The sequence below is a fragment of the Canis lupus genome, chromosome 12 (genome assembly GCF_011100685.1).
Source record: "Canis lupus familiaris isolate Mischka breed German Shepherd chromosome 12, alternate assembly UU_Cfam_GSD_1.0, whole genome shotgun sequence".
NCBI classification, from domain to species: Eukaryota; Metazoa; Chordata; class Mammalia; order Carnivora; family Canidae; genus Canis; species Canis lupus.
Window position 1 is genome coordinate 66,168,938 of NC_049233.1, and position 13,756 is coordinate 66,182,693.

At 47.8% G+C, this 13,756-nt stretch overlaps 1 protein-coding gene and 1 long non-coding RNA gene across 2 annotated transcripts in view; one reads left to right on the forward strand and one right to left on the reverse strand.

Moving 5' to 3' along the window:
• Positions 1-9,393: 9,393 nt before the first annotated feature.
• LOC111098387 lies at positions 9,394-12,709 on the reverse strand. Its single transcript, XR_005368114.1, has 3 exons — positions 12,626-12,709; positions 11,794-11,900; positions 9,394-10,954 (listed from the first exon to the last, which is right to left on the reverse strand). It is a non-coding gene; the product is annotated as an uncharacterized LOC111098387 (long non-coding RNA).
• ARMC2 (armadillo repeat containing 2) overlaps positions 12,558-13,756 on the forward strand; it is a 104,194-nt gene continuing 102,995 nt past the window's right edge. Inside the window, exon 1 of the mRNA XM_038554882.1 lies at positions 12,558-12,758. The gene's annotated coding sequence lies outside the window, so the exon portion shown is untranslated. The remainder of the gene's footprint in view (positions 12,759-13,756) is intronic.

Here is a 13,756-nt window from a genome sequence, read left to right on the forward strand (position 1 = left end):
ATTTCAAATTTTCTGCTTAGTGCATAATGAAAAACGTTCACCAAATTTGTAGCAGTAAATGTAAACTCTATTTTTGACATTTGAAAAATTTAAAATAGATTAATATTACAGAACTACATAGGGTTCTCTCTGAAATCCCTTTCCAAAATTAAAACTGCTATTTTTCAGATAAATTACTCCTCCTTTTTTGTTATTTTCTCTGCTATAGACATAAGCAGTCACTTAAAAAAAAAATTAGCCATTGAAAGAAACTTACATTCTGGCAAACGTGGCTTAATTTTGAATGCTAGTATAGAATTTCTCACAGAGAGCCGGGGTCCTGGAAACAGAATGTTCTTTTTTGAACCACATTTTGAAAAGGGAAATTAATTGTAACTCTTGCTTCTCCAAGCTGTGCCATCCTGGGGGAGGACAGGCAAAAAGTAACAAAAATAGTTTTTGGCTCCAAGGGCCCACCAATGGAAATGCTGGAACTCATGTCCTCAAAATCCTTTCTTCTGCTCGCAGAGGCCCCTCTGGAGGAAACCTGCACAGCGGAGGCCTGTCCCTGGGCTCGCACCTGGTAGCCTCCTCTGCTCCACCCTCTGGTGGCCTGAGGCTACCACTGCTGCTGCTTCCTGGGGTTTGACCTTGCTGCTGCCCCAAAGCCACCTGTTCTCTGTCACTACCCCACCCCAGCCTCAGGCCAGCCAGCCGCAGGTGTCTGCTGATGCTGTTCTGGCTCAGGGGGCGCAGGCTTTGCTTCCTCTGTGCATTAAGCTCACACCCTCAGGATCTTACAGCCCCCCTTTTCTTGAAACTCTCCACTCAGGCTCCCCTGGTCCCGGGTCAAAGGACATTTCAGTGACACAATGTATGGTTGCCGCCAAGTCGTTCCCCCTCCTCAACAGCTGGGACAACTGGAAAACTACACCCAAATGAAGTGTGACCATTACAGCACTATGTATGAGAATTAACTCAAATGGGTTGAAGACATTGAGCCAAAGAGCTGAAACTGTGAAACTCCTAAAAGGAAACAGGAAAAAAATCTTCATGACCTTGGGTTTGGCAATGGATTCTTAGATATGACACCAAAAGCTCAAGCAATAAAAGAAACAAAAAATCTGGAGTATGGCCAGCTGTCCTATAGGACTGCACAAAAGAGCCATAGCTGCTCTACCAGCTGCCGAAGGTCCTGGAACCTGAGTGGTGAAGCTACCCTGAGAGGTGTCTTTGACCTCTGCACTTGCTACGTGAGCTCCTGGGTGGACGGTTTCCTCCCATGCCCACTCCCTTCCATGCCTTTCCTAGTAAGCGTTGATTTCCGGCCACTAGGTCTCCTTCCTGTGTTTCTTGTCTTCACTTCTCCCTCATAAATCTCATGGTACCAGAGACCGCTAAAGCCCATTTTACTTTGCAGACCCAGAAACTGAAGCCCACGAGTTCTCTCACATTATGAAATGGTTGAAAGAAAGACGTGAGGCTTGACCTTGGACCCCAGGCCCTGAGCCCGGGGCTCTTTCCTGGATAGGACTCTGCTGAGATCTGGGCCACCAGCCAGTGGCCTCTGCAGGTACCTGTGTGCAGGAGTTGATTTGCAGGATGACCTTTGGCTCTGGCTGATGGGAAAGGAAGGAGTTTGTTGACTTGGAGAGGGGAAAAAAGTGGTGTGACCGGAAAGTGAGATAGGTGGAGGAGAGTCTGACTCTTAACCAGGCCTGTGAACTGGTTTTGAGCCTCAGGGCACTGAGACGGGTGTCATAGAATCAGGGGAGCCTGTCCCACCCCAGAGTGGCACCAGTAGGGAAGATGACAGGACCATACAATCCTGCAGTTGGGGCAGCGAGGGGCCCTGAGATGGTGAGAACGGGGGAGCAGGGGAGCATGAGCGGGCTCGTCCCTAAGCACAGGGAGGTGGCTGAGCCATGGGCAGCCCAGAAATAACAGGCAGGAGACCGGGGGTGACTGTCAGTGGAAAGACATCCTGGATCATAAGGGTTACATATTATAATATTCTGACCCTGAATATCACCTTCGCAAGCCCACATTCAATCGTTCACTTATTCAACAAATAGCTGGTGAACATCGGCCCGTTCCAGCTCCCATGCTTGTACTGAAGATACCCAAAGGTGAGCAAGAGGGACAACACCTGCTCTCGGGGGCTTACCATTCCATTTAGCTTGGCATTCCCATTCTCCTTTCCTCAGGGGTCTCCTCCCTGTGACCCAAAGAAACAAAAAGTATAACATACAGAAAAAAAACAAAAAAACACAATAACCAAAAAAGAGAGGATTGAGAGCATCTTCCAGAGTTTCCTACAGAGGCAATAATCTTCCCTCTTGGAAAGGTCCTTGAAAGCAAGGGTGGTGTGGGGCATAGGACTCCTGGACTGAGCATTTGGGGCCATGAAATGATGCTCTTCCCTCCAGGAGGAGCTTTCCTCCCAGCGCATCAGGACGCCAGGGTGGGTCCTGGCTGGAGAAGGGCAGTGCACTCTGTCGGGTGCTGTTCTGGGGGACCAGCTGGTACAAGGTGCGGTCACATGGCTTCTTAAGAACTTAAGCCACTTAGTGCAAAGCCTGGCAGAGCTTTAATGTGGGTGCTAGGCCGAAATGGGAGGTGGTGGGTGATGCGGTGAGCCCTGGTTGGCTGGGGGCTCCGTCCCCTGCAGCTTAATTAAAGGGCATGGGAGGTGGGAACCCTGTGCGGCCAGGGTGAGCTGCGGCCAGTGGAGCCACGGGGTCTCCACTCCTGATAGAAAACGAGCTGCTTTGAACACTGCTGTCTATGCCAAAAATTCCTTCTCTTAATTTGAGTTTGAGCTCTCAACATCAAATATGGTTGAAAAAGGGAAAAGTTTCCGTTTCTTTCTATACCCTCATCGAAACTGTGACACTGAAACGTCAAAAAAAAATTATAAGTCAATTATACCTCACTGAAGCTGAAATTTTAAAAAATGAAATGTTAAGAAAACTGTGATTGACACACTGTTCATTTGAACAATCTCTGGGTGTGAACTTAGGAAACGCCAAGAAAGGGTGATTTTGCTGAGACTTTTTTTTTTTAAGATTTATTTATTTATTTATGATAGAGAGAGAGAGAGAGGCAGAGACACAGGAGGAGGGAGAAGCAGGCTCCATGCCGGGAGCCCAACATGGGACTCGATCCTGGGACTCCAGGATCACACCCTGGGCCAAAGGCAGGCGCCAAACCGCCGAGCCACCCAGGGTTCCCCTGCTAAGACTTTCAATGCTAAAATCCACTTTCTGTGGTCAGGGAAGGCCAGCCCACTGGTTCCCAAGTTCCAGACAGAAATTGGTTTTTTTCCGTACTGCATCGTGAAATGATCCTGTTTATTTCCCAATTCATATTTCTTCTATGTTTGCTGCGAGGAGTCTTGCAGAAATGAAATAGGAAGTGAGAGAGCGAAGTGGCTTATTTTAGACCTTTTATTTTGAGATCACTGTAGATTCACATGCAGTTGTAAGAAATAATAGAGAGAGGTTCTGAGAGTGCCACGCACCCTTTGCCCGCTTCCCCAAAGGTGACACCTTGCAGACCTACAGCACAATATCACAGCCAGGATGTTGCCCTTGATACAGTCCCAGGCCATATTCGGATTTCCCCTGCTTCACCTGCGGGTGTAGGTGTATTTAGTTCTATGAAATGTGTTTTGAGCTCTGATGAAGAAAAGTGCTTTGCGAGTGCACAAGTGATTATCATGAGGTTTTTTTTGTGTGTGTGTGGCTATTTCTTCTGCATTCTTGGTAGGTAATATTGTATATACCCTATTTATTATGTAATATCTTTTGTCTGAATAGCATGAAGAACTGCACGACTAATCTCATCTCAATGAAGATACGTGCATTACATCTTTAACCCTTAAAGAGGTTGCTATTAGAAGCCCAAATACTTTCAATTAGATTTGGGGCCTGCTAGGATTCCTTCTGGCTGAAAATGTAAGCCTGAAGCTGGGCTCTATAGCTCCTTGATCACCTGAATTCCCACAGTTAAGTTCCGCTTTTCTTTTCTCCATTTACATTTCCTTCATGTTATATCGTCAAGATGATATATTCTTGGGCTGGTAACTCAATAGTACCTAAGTATATCGTTAAAAAAAATCAGCTGAATTTGAGAGCCCCCAAAAGCAGCAAAGTCAGTATCGTGGGTGACCCTTGCCAAGCCCACAGGGTCTCCAGACTAGTTGGGGGGCTGCTTCTCAGGGCAAGTCCCTGCTCTCACCACGCAAGAGAAGCAGGAGACCTATCTGTCCTGCAGCCTCGAGCCTCTGGGAGTTAGAGCCTTTTCTGGCGCTGCAGGTTCTGTGGGGGTGACACCAGCAAACAAGTGTTGTTAGCATAGCTCAGGAGTCTTGAGGAACAAAATACTAACAGGTTGGTTCTTCTCTCCCTCTCTCCCTGCTCTGTCAGTAACCCCCATCACCCTCACTTGCCCCAGCAGCAGCCCGCCAGGCCACACCGTGGACCTCATTATCTGGCTGTCACAACTGAGTCACCTTCAAAATCTCTAAACTTCAGCCCCCTGTCTCTGACCACAGCCTCTCCCATTCTGGAAAGTTCTAGAGCTTGGCTGTCTCTCGAGGGTCATTCCGTTCAACCTCCACATCTCACAGGTGGGAACATGGCAGCTATCAGGTGATGTGCTCACAGGCACCCAGGGAACAGTGGCAGAAGCAGCATTTGAGTTAAGGTGTCCTAACTCCCAGCTCAGGACTCTGTCTACCATAGCACATTTCTCACTTCCTGCCTCAAACTACCCTCACCTGCTCTGGGCCGTTGAGTACCTCCACCCTGGCCTCACCCCCCAGCCCACTCTCCCTCTACTTCACCCAGGCCTGCAGCCTGTCCCTTCCGACTTTGGCCTCTGGGCCTCCTCAGTCTGAGGCACTGCTCTTCTTTCCAGGCTGTGGGGCACTGTCCAAAAAGCCGCAGAAGCATCCAGACTCGATCCACCATGAGCCTGACCAATGGGAGACAGGAGGCAGGAGGGGGTGGGCAGGTATAGTTCATCTTCTCTGTCTCTCCTGTGGATTACTCCAAGGTAGATGCCTCCTTGCGATTGTTCTAGGGTTCCATAAGCATCATTGCTGAGCGCCCAGACTTTCTAAGGGCGAGGCCCCACCCAGAGCGGAAAGTGTAGAGCGGGGGAGATGCAGGGAGAGTCCAAGTGACCGCAGTAGTCGGCTTGGCTGAGCATGTGGTGTGTGCTTAGGGATGCGGCCCCTGGGCTCAGACCAGCTGGGCCTGACTCCTGGAGCCACCATTTTCACCACCTGTGTGACCTGACCTAGTGAGGGCACTAAACCTCAATTTCCATGCATGTAAAGTGAGGATAATAGCTGTGCTTTTAGTGTTGGAAGATTTACTGATTTAATGTCATCCAGGTGCTTAGCACAGGGTCTGTTAGATCTCTCAGATAGATCCTAGTTATTGTAATAAAGTGGAAGTACAGGCTGTAGTACAGACCGCAGAGGAAGGATCTGGATTTCCTTTGGTGGTCTGCAGGCAGACGCTGAGCAGAGGCAGGCACGTCCCGGAAGGTGGTCTGCGACAGTTCCTTTGGTTGCTGAATGTAGGGTGGCCTCAGAGCAGGGGGAGAATAGAGTGGGGTCTGAGGAGCCAGTTGGAGACTAGATACAAAAAGTGCCCAAGACGGCATGGGAACAAACGTCAAGGATAGTGCGAGAGTCAGTGAGATCCTTTTTTTCCATCTCTGGGTCATGCAGAGTCCTATTCTATGAAACCCAAGGACTCTTTTTACACCTCTGCTTCCTGCTGGGTGCTGGCTGAGGCCCTCAGGCTGGAGAGCTCTGGCCTTGGGCAGGGCTGGGGCTCTCCACGATGGCTCCTGCACCTTCCAGCATCTTCCACAGCTCTAAAAACCACAAAACCCATTCTTCTGAGGCCTTCTCTCTTGCAACAGAATCAGAACATCTGGGGTGCTGGGCAGAGCTGGCTTTTGAAGCTCCCCGGGTGATTCAAATGGCAGCTAGGATGAACAGAGGTGAGACCATGGACCATGGACCATGGTCTTGAGAGTTAGCACCAGACTAGAGCCCTTGGCCTCGGCATTACTTTCAGCTCTCTTGTTCCAATGAGAATGAGCTGACTTCAAAATCTCTTATTACGAGACACTCTTCATTAGGTTACATTCACCCAGACCATCGTGGTGGATGTTGTCAGCATCTACCCAACAGATGCTGCAAAGAACTTCAGTTCGGTTCAGGTTGCAGCAGCAAAGTGTGCGGAGAAGATGAAATCCTCCCCCAAATCCCAAGGGGTGAACCGTGATTGATGTAAGTCAATCATAGAGTAATCCATTCATCCCTGGCAGGGGCTGCTGTGTGGGCATGTGACACAGTTCTGAACAGTGAGATGTGAGGACAACACACCCAAAGGGCTTCTGGGAAATTTTCCCCTTTCCTGGGTAAAGAGATGTAAGTGGGGAGGGCCCTGCCTCTCTCTTCCCTGCTTTGAGATCCTATCATGTGAGACTGCACAGCTCAGCGCTGCCCCAGCCATCCGTGACCAAGTGGGGAGGCATTACTGACACTTCTTCTTTTCTATTTTTTTTTTAAGATTTTATTTATTCGTGAGAAACATACAGAGAGAGGCAGAGACACAGGGAGAGGGAGAAGCAGGTTCCATGCAGGGAGTTCGATACGGGACTCGATCCCAGGACCCCAGGATCACACCCTGAGCCAAAGGCAGATGCTCAACCCCTGAGCCACCCAGGCGTCCCCATGACTGACACTTCTTCTTCTTCTTTTTTTTTAAAATTTACAACAATCTTTATTCAACAATCCTGCCCCCAAACTGCTGCAGGTGCATTAACAGATCCCTCCCCAAGCACAGTACTGAGAATGACATGAGGAAAAAGAAAAAAAATCAGTGGATTGAAGGCCAAGGGATAAAGCTGATTTTGAATGAATTTGCTTAATTACCTAATCCTTGATTATTATTAATCTTGCATAAACCCAAATTGTTTGTCTAATATGAAACACTTCCTGCAGAAAGATGAAGATATAGCTGAGTTTTTGTCTCTCTATAGTGATTAGACCTCCTACCTTCCCAAGAACGCTGGCCTCAATCTTAAAGAGGGAGTGTTTGAGATCCATTTGATGTCAATATACTTCAACCTAGAGATTTCTTTTTCTAAGATTTTATTTATTTATTGATGAGACACACACAAACACACACGGAGACAGAGACACAGGCAGAGGGAGAGGCAGAGACACAGGCAGAGGGAGAAGCAGGCTCCAGGCAGGGAACCCGACGTGGGACTCAATCCCAGGTCTCTAGGATCATGCCCTGGGCTGAAGGTGCCGCTAAACCACTGAGCCACTGGGGCTACCCAGACCTAGAGATTTTTTAATGCCTTATGTTGGTTATTCATTTGAGAAAAGGTTCAACAAAATATACATTAGCTTTAATTTTTGGAAATCATTACATTTGATTTTATACATGTCTACAACGCACTGATCTCTGTCAATAAGCAAAATAAATACATCACAAATTCTCCAAATCAACTCCTCTTGGCCAATCATGTTGGAAAGTGAGCTGTGACTGACACTTCTTAATGCCATCCCTGAGTTGCAGGATCAACCCTGAAGCAGCCCACTTCGAGGCTTATGGTTAAAATAATAAATGTCCTTGGTGTTTAAGCTACTTTTGATGGGGTATTCTGTTATTTGCAGCCCCAAGCTCCCAGACATGCTCACTCATTAATGTCTCACAGATGAGGTTGACAAAAAAAAAAAAAAAAAAAGCTGGTTTCTGATTGTCTTAGGAGGTCTCTTCCAACATATAAGAGGGACTTTGGCAGTTGTTTAAGACGAAGCAATTCGAAGACTCCTACTGACTCAGTCCCTGAAAACTAGAACCCTCTCCCCTCCAATGAAATACCAAGTAGTCAGAGATTCTTTGTAATAAATTGCTGATTAAATTAACCTTCATTCGGGACACCTGGGTGGCTCAGCGGTTGCATGTCCGCCTTTGGCCCAAGGCGTGATCCTGGGATCCGGGATCGAGTTCCACATCGGGCTTCTTGCAGGGAGCCTGCTTCTGTCTCTTCCTCTCTCTCTCTCTCTCTCTCTGTGTCTCATGAATAAACAAATAAAATCTTTAAAAAAAATTAACCTTCTTTCATTACATCCCTAGCAACAATTTGACTTGATGCTTCCTGAAAACGCAGCCTGGGATGATACAGCTGCTGTGGTGGGGATGATGTGCTTAAAGGCAAAGTAATACTTCAGATGTGCAGGTAAGGGCTGAGCCCCATTAAAGAGAGAATTTTCATGTAATCTTTTTCAGCTGATAAGTTTTAGGACCATTCTACAGTCCCGTATCTATGCAGTTCCATGAAGTTGGCTAATTTTCCTCGCATTGTAAATTTCCACCAAGTTGCATTTTTAATGTGTTTGTTACCTTGAAATTTGTATGCAGAGATTGCCTAGGCTATCAATTTGATGAACTCCTCACAGACATTATGTGATAAATATAATTAAAGCACCGAAATTCTATATTGACAAAAGCAGAAAGTGTCTTGAAGTGAATGTTGGAATTCTAAATTGGTGATTTTTTATTCTATGCCAGAAGCAATTTTTCTTCTTCTTTTTTTTTTTTTTTAGAAGCAATTTTTCTTTTCCCTCTGTGAGTCCATCTCTGTTATGGTCATAAAAATCATCGGGGGAATTGTGAGTGTTATGTATTTAACATGCATCTTTTAAAAAATATATCTAATATAGAAACCAAGATAAGCTTTTAGATATTAAACATGAGGTGTGAGTGATGTACACTGCAATGTGAACTACAAAATCTACTGATAGTCTGTGGATAAAAGTATAAGTTCAACATTTCGTTGCATTTTTGCATCTTAGAGTGTGTAGGACCGTAGTATTACCCATGCTACCACTTACGTAATTCTCATCTTGATTCAAAATCCAAAAGTCCGCAGAAATTTTCAAGTCAACGTAAAGATTAAGTTCCTCTTAGAACTTAAGAGAGCCCCACACAGAATGTACTCTGAGATATGTGAAAGGAGAAAATAAAGGACACATCTTAGCAGTTACAGCAGCCTAGGAAGTACCTCTCAATGCACAAGAGGCCTCAGCCTGAAAAACTGTGTTTCCCGTGTACAATGGCAGGTGGCACGTGGGATCTAAGAATCAAAAACACCAGGTCTCAGATCACTTTACTAGCTCTGTGACAGTGGGCAGATCACTTACTCTTTCTGAACCTCAATGTTTTTCCACTTTCAAATTGGGATAATAATCCCTGAACGAATCACCTCGCGGGTTAGTTGTAAACTCCGAATAAGACAATGAAAATGAAATGCTCCAAATGGAAGCAATTCGGAAATTATAAAGTGCTTTATAAATGTCAGATGCTTACAATCAATATTTTATTTTCCTCTTCAATTTTTCTAAAGCAAAGAAAATAGCAATTTTGTTTCAAAAACAACTCCACTTAAAATTTTCATTATGTCAAATTCTGTTAAATAGCCATCAGGTGAGCAGGAAGGAATAGCCGGGTCAGTATAATAGGCCATTGCTACCATAGCCTCAATGTTTTCTCATGTCGTGTCCTTCAGTGAGGTAAGCTGGGCAGCTTTAGTGCTTTAAATGATTGCTTCCTATAATTCAGCCCTTGTCACTCTTTTCAATTGTTCTAATTTGCTTGGCAGACATTTCCTGGCCAACTGAGTTGGCCAGCTTCCGGCTCCAGGAGCGAGCTTACTTGTGTATTTTAGACCAAGACCCTGGGTGCAAGACCATAGTTAGTAATTGGCTGCACAACAGCTTTTTAAACTGCAGTTTCAGCTGAGATAGTAAGTGAATAATCATCAGTTCCAAAGTGAAGGTGAGGCAAAGTCTCCTTAGGGTGAGTTACAAAGCAATATCTAGACTGCCTGGACCCTTTGGTCCCTTTGGCTAAAAATGCGGAGTCAGAGAATGCAGGGGCAGGACGGGTGAGGAAATTTCTTTGGAGAGGAGTGTGGGGGGTGCCACCCCCTTCATCTCAAACCCAGTGAGAGGGCTTCCCAGAGGAGCCTTCCAGAGGCTGCAGTTAGGGAGTCCAGAGGCCTGGAGTTCGACTCACTCTGGGAAAGCTAAAGTTCCATCCTGTGACAGGATGGGGGCTCATGGGAGAGGTGGGGGCTGCATTCTCAGAGTCACTGGGGCAAGAGATGTCTGTGGTTTTTCTTGGACAAAGTATGGTGCCATCTTGGGATCCATCTAAAGGGGTTGGAGTAAGCCCTAGATTTCTAGGGTCAGAGAAGGAGCTGTAAACAAGCAGTGTGATAGCTTGGAATCCACCTGAAGAATCCCCTGGAAAGAGGTCTTCATTAATAGGAAATGCTGAAGAAACCAGGAGAGAGCCACATGGGCTTGCTGTCCACAGCAAGCTCAAAGCTATTCAAATCTGGGAAGAAGTGCTCCATCTCCTGCTTCTTTTCTCCCCACTTCTGGCCCACCTCCACCCAGGCTGGGTCTTGAGGTGGCCTCTACTGTGGTGAGCCTCAGCCAGCTGCATCCCTGCTGGGAAGGTCATCTGGAGACCTGAGGCAGGAAAGGGGGATGAAGTCTTATTTTCAAGTAAAGTTTGATGCATTTGTTTATATCTTGTATTCAACATTGTAATTTTGGAATGAAGCTGTGGTTGAGATTTAGTTACCATAGGAGTATCAGTTACCTAAAAATGAGCAGAAAATACAAGGGCTCTACCCAACTTTCATCTAGGGGCAGGGGAAGGTAACCAACACTGAATATATCTTAAAACAGCTTTGAGAGACAAAAATAACGTTGCATTTTAATCACAAGTTGTGAATTCAAAATACTAGTTATGGACTTCTATTAAATGGGCAAAAATCCCTTTGCATAATGGAGTTCAGCGGCCACTAAAAGAGTCTTGATGATGTGATGACATGTTGACTCATTGGAAAAAATTTCAACCTGGAAGAAAACAAATACTTTGTTTTGGGCCTTAGAATTACCCCAATCAACTGATAAAGTACATCCTCTTGGATACTCTGAAGAATACTTTCCTTTAGTTCAGGTTCGTATCATTTCCCACGAGCAGGATGCCCTACGCATATGTGCTCAAAAAAATTTTCAATCTAATTATTCTTTACAAGATACTTAGCACCAAGGCATGTGGCATTTTTTTATGTTGACAACACTTCAGCTGAAAAATCCCCATATTTATAAAACGTGGTGCAAACCCGAATGGAGAGCGATTATGGTCTCACTTGTACTTCACACTGTAAAGTGTTGCTGAATGGTCTAATAGGAGAACGGAATTTAAACCAGAAACATATAAATGGGATTCTTTTTGCCAAGCAACTGTGATGGCACAGTAAGTACAAAAAATGTTTGCCCAATGCCTAGACTTGAATCTACCACTGGCATTCACTATACCTTGTCCCCAGTTCTGTCCCCTGTGAATGGGGATGCCAGGCTTGCTACTTCGGAGTGGTGGGGACGCTTGAAAAGAAAATATAAGGGGGTCCCTGGGTGACTCAGTGGTTGAGCATCTGCCTTTGGCTCAGGTCGTGACCCCAGGGATCGAGTCCTGCATCCGGCTCCCTGCATGGAGCCTGCTTCTCCCTCTGCTTGTGTCTCTGCCTCTCTTTCTCTGTCTCTCATGAGTAAATAAAATCTTTATATTAAAAATAAAGAAAATATACAATAAAATACCCCTTGTAAACTCTGAAGTGCTGCACCCAGGCAAAGGGTTAAAAATAACTAACAGATTAACATTCATTGGTTGCCATGTACATAGCGCGTTATACCTGTTTTTCCGTTCAGTCTTCGCGGTGACCCCAAGACCCAGCTAGGCAGCACTAGTTCTCTCCACTTTACAGTGAGCGAACGGAGAGGCTTGGCAAGGAGTTCCAGGCTGTACAGAGGGGCAACTTGAATCAGCAAATCCTGGTTCTTAACCCTAAGCACTAAGCTGCTGTCCTAACAGAGGTGCTGAGGTCTCCTAGGGTCTCAACAAATGTGTTTCGGTCAGCTGCAGTTTGGTTGACTGATTGATTTATTTTTTTTATTTATTTATTTTAGGATTATATGTATTTATCCATGAGAGACAGAGAGAGAGAGAGAGAGAGAGAGGCAGAGACCCAGGCAGAGGGAGAAGCAGGCTCCATGCAGGGAGCCCGAGGTGGGACCGGATCCCAGGATCCAGGGATCAGGACCTGAGCCAAAGGCAGATGCTCAACCGCTGAGCCGCCCAGGTAAGCTGCCGATTTAAAAGGGAACCGCTCCCCATCCCAGTCTCCAGGCGGAGATCGCGTCCAGGATCCTCCCGCCGCAGCCAGGCCTGCGGGCTCGGCACCTGCCAGCCCGCGGCCTCCGCGTTCCTACGCATGCGCTGCGGGGGGGGGGGGGGGGGGGAGGCGGGCGCCGCGCAGGCCCAGTGGGCGCGCAGCGCCGGGAGGCCTCCCGTCCGTCCTCTCCCGGCCCCGCCCCTCCCGGCCCGGCCCCGCCCCCGGCCCCGCCCCTCCCGGCCCGGCCCCGCCCCTCCCGGCCCCGGCCCCGCCCCGCCGCTCCTCCCGGGCTGCCGCCGCCTCCCTCCGGGAAGCTGAGGGATGCGCTGAGCCTCCGCCGCGGTGCAGTCACCAGCGCGAATCACGGGGGCTTCGGGGCCGGCCGGAAGCCCCCTTCCCTGCGCCCGCTCCCAGCTCATTTCCTGTCCCGCTCCGCCCGCCCAGCGGCGACCTGGCTCTGCAGGCGGGCGGCCCCGGCGCCCCGGGTAGGTGGTTTGTGTACGGTTACCATGGAGACGCCGGCGGGCCGGGCGCGGCGGGCGGGCTGGGGGGCCGGCGGGCGGGGGCGTTGCTCCTGCTCCTGCTCCTGCTCCTGCTCCTGCTCCTGCTCCTGCTCCTGCTCCTGCTGCTGCTGCGCCGGGTCCCGGCCTCAGCCTGTGGAGCAGGGGGCGCCGCGGGCCGGGGAGGCCGGGTCGGCCCGGGAGGCGAGGCTCCCCCGCGGGGCCCGGGGCCTCCCTGCTGCGCGCCGCCTTCGTGCGGCGGGAAGGAGACCGGGGTCCTGTGCACGCTGCCGGGGAGGGGGGCTCGCTCCACCCTGGACGGTTGTCAAGTGCGCGGCGTCTAACAGAAGCTTGGAAATCTTTACTGAACGCGAGTGATGACCCGGGGGGTCTTGCCACGGTCGCACGGCTCGTACCTGGACTCTGGGCAGCCCATAGGCAGGGCCCCAACAAACACATAAAGAAGCCCACCTCTGTGCAACAGCATACAGAACAGTACATCATTCGTCCCTACGAAGCCTTTTTATTGTCCGTTCCCACGCCTGCCACGGCAGGTCTCCCATCTCTGATTTAGAATTATTATAACTTGGTAGAGAAGCAAGAAGCACTCTCTTTGTGGCCTATTTTGAGGATCTATAAAACTCTGATTAGTCGTTGACTTGGCATACCTGATATCCCATGAAATACCTAATAAAAATTCTTTTTCATTTAAAAAAGATTTCAATTTTAACTTCCAGAATTTATGGAAACACTAAATAGACATCATTCCCTTTCATTTGCAATTTCTTTTTTTTTTAATGCAGTTTTTTATTCATGGGAGAATTTTTATTGGATCTTTTCATGACACAGGGCCCCGGTACTAGTTCAGTTTTTCTTAAGGGCCGGGTGCCATGCGAAAGCACTTTACACGAATTGTGTTATGTAATTATCAGAACAATCGGATAAGCCAATTATGACCATCCCTATTTTACAGATGAGGAAAC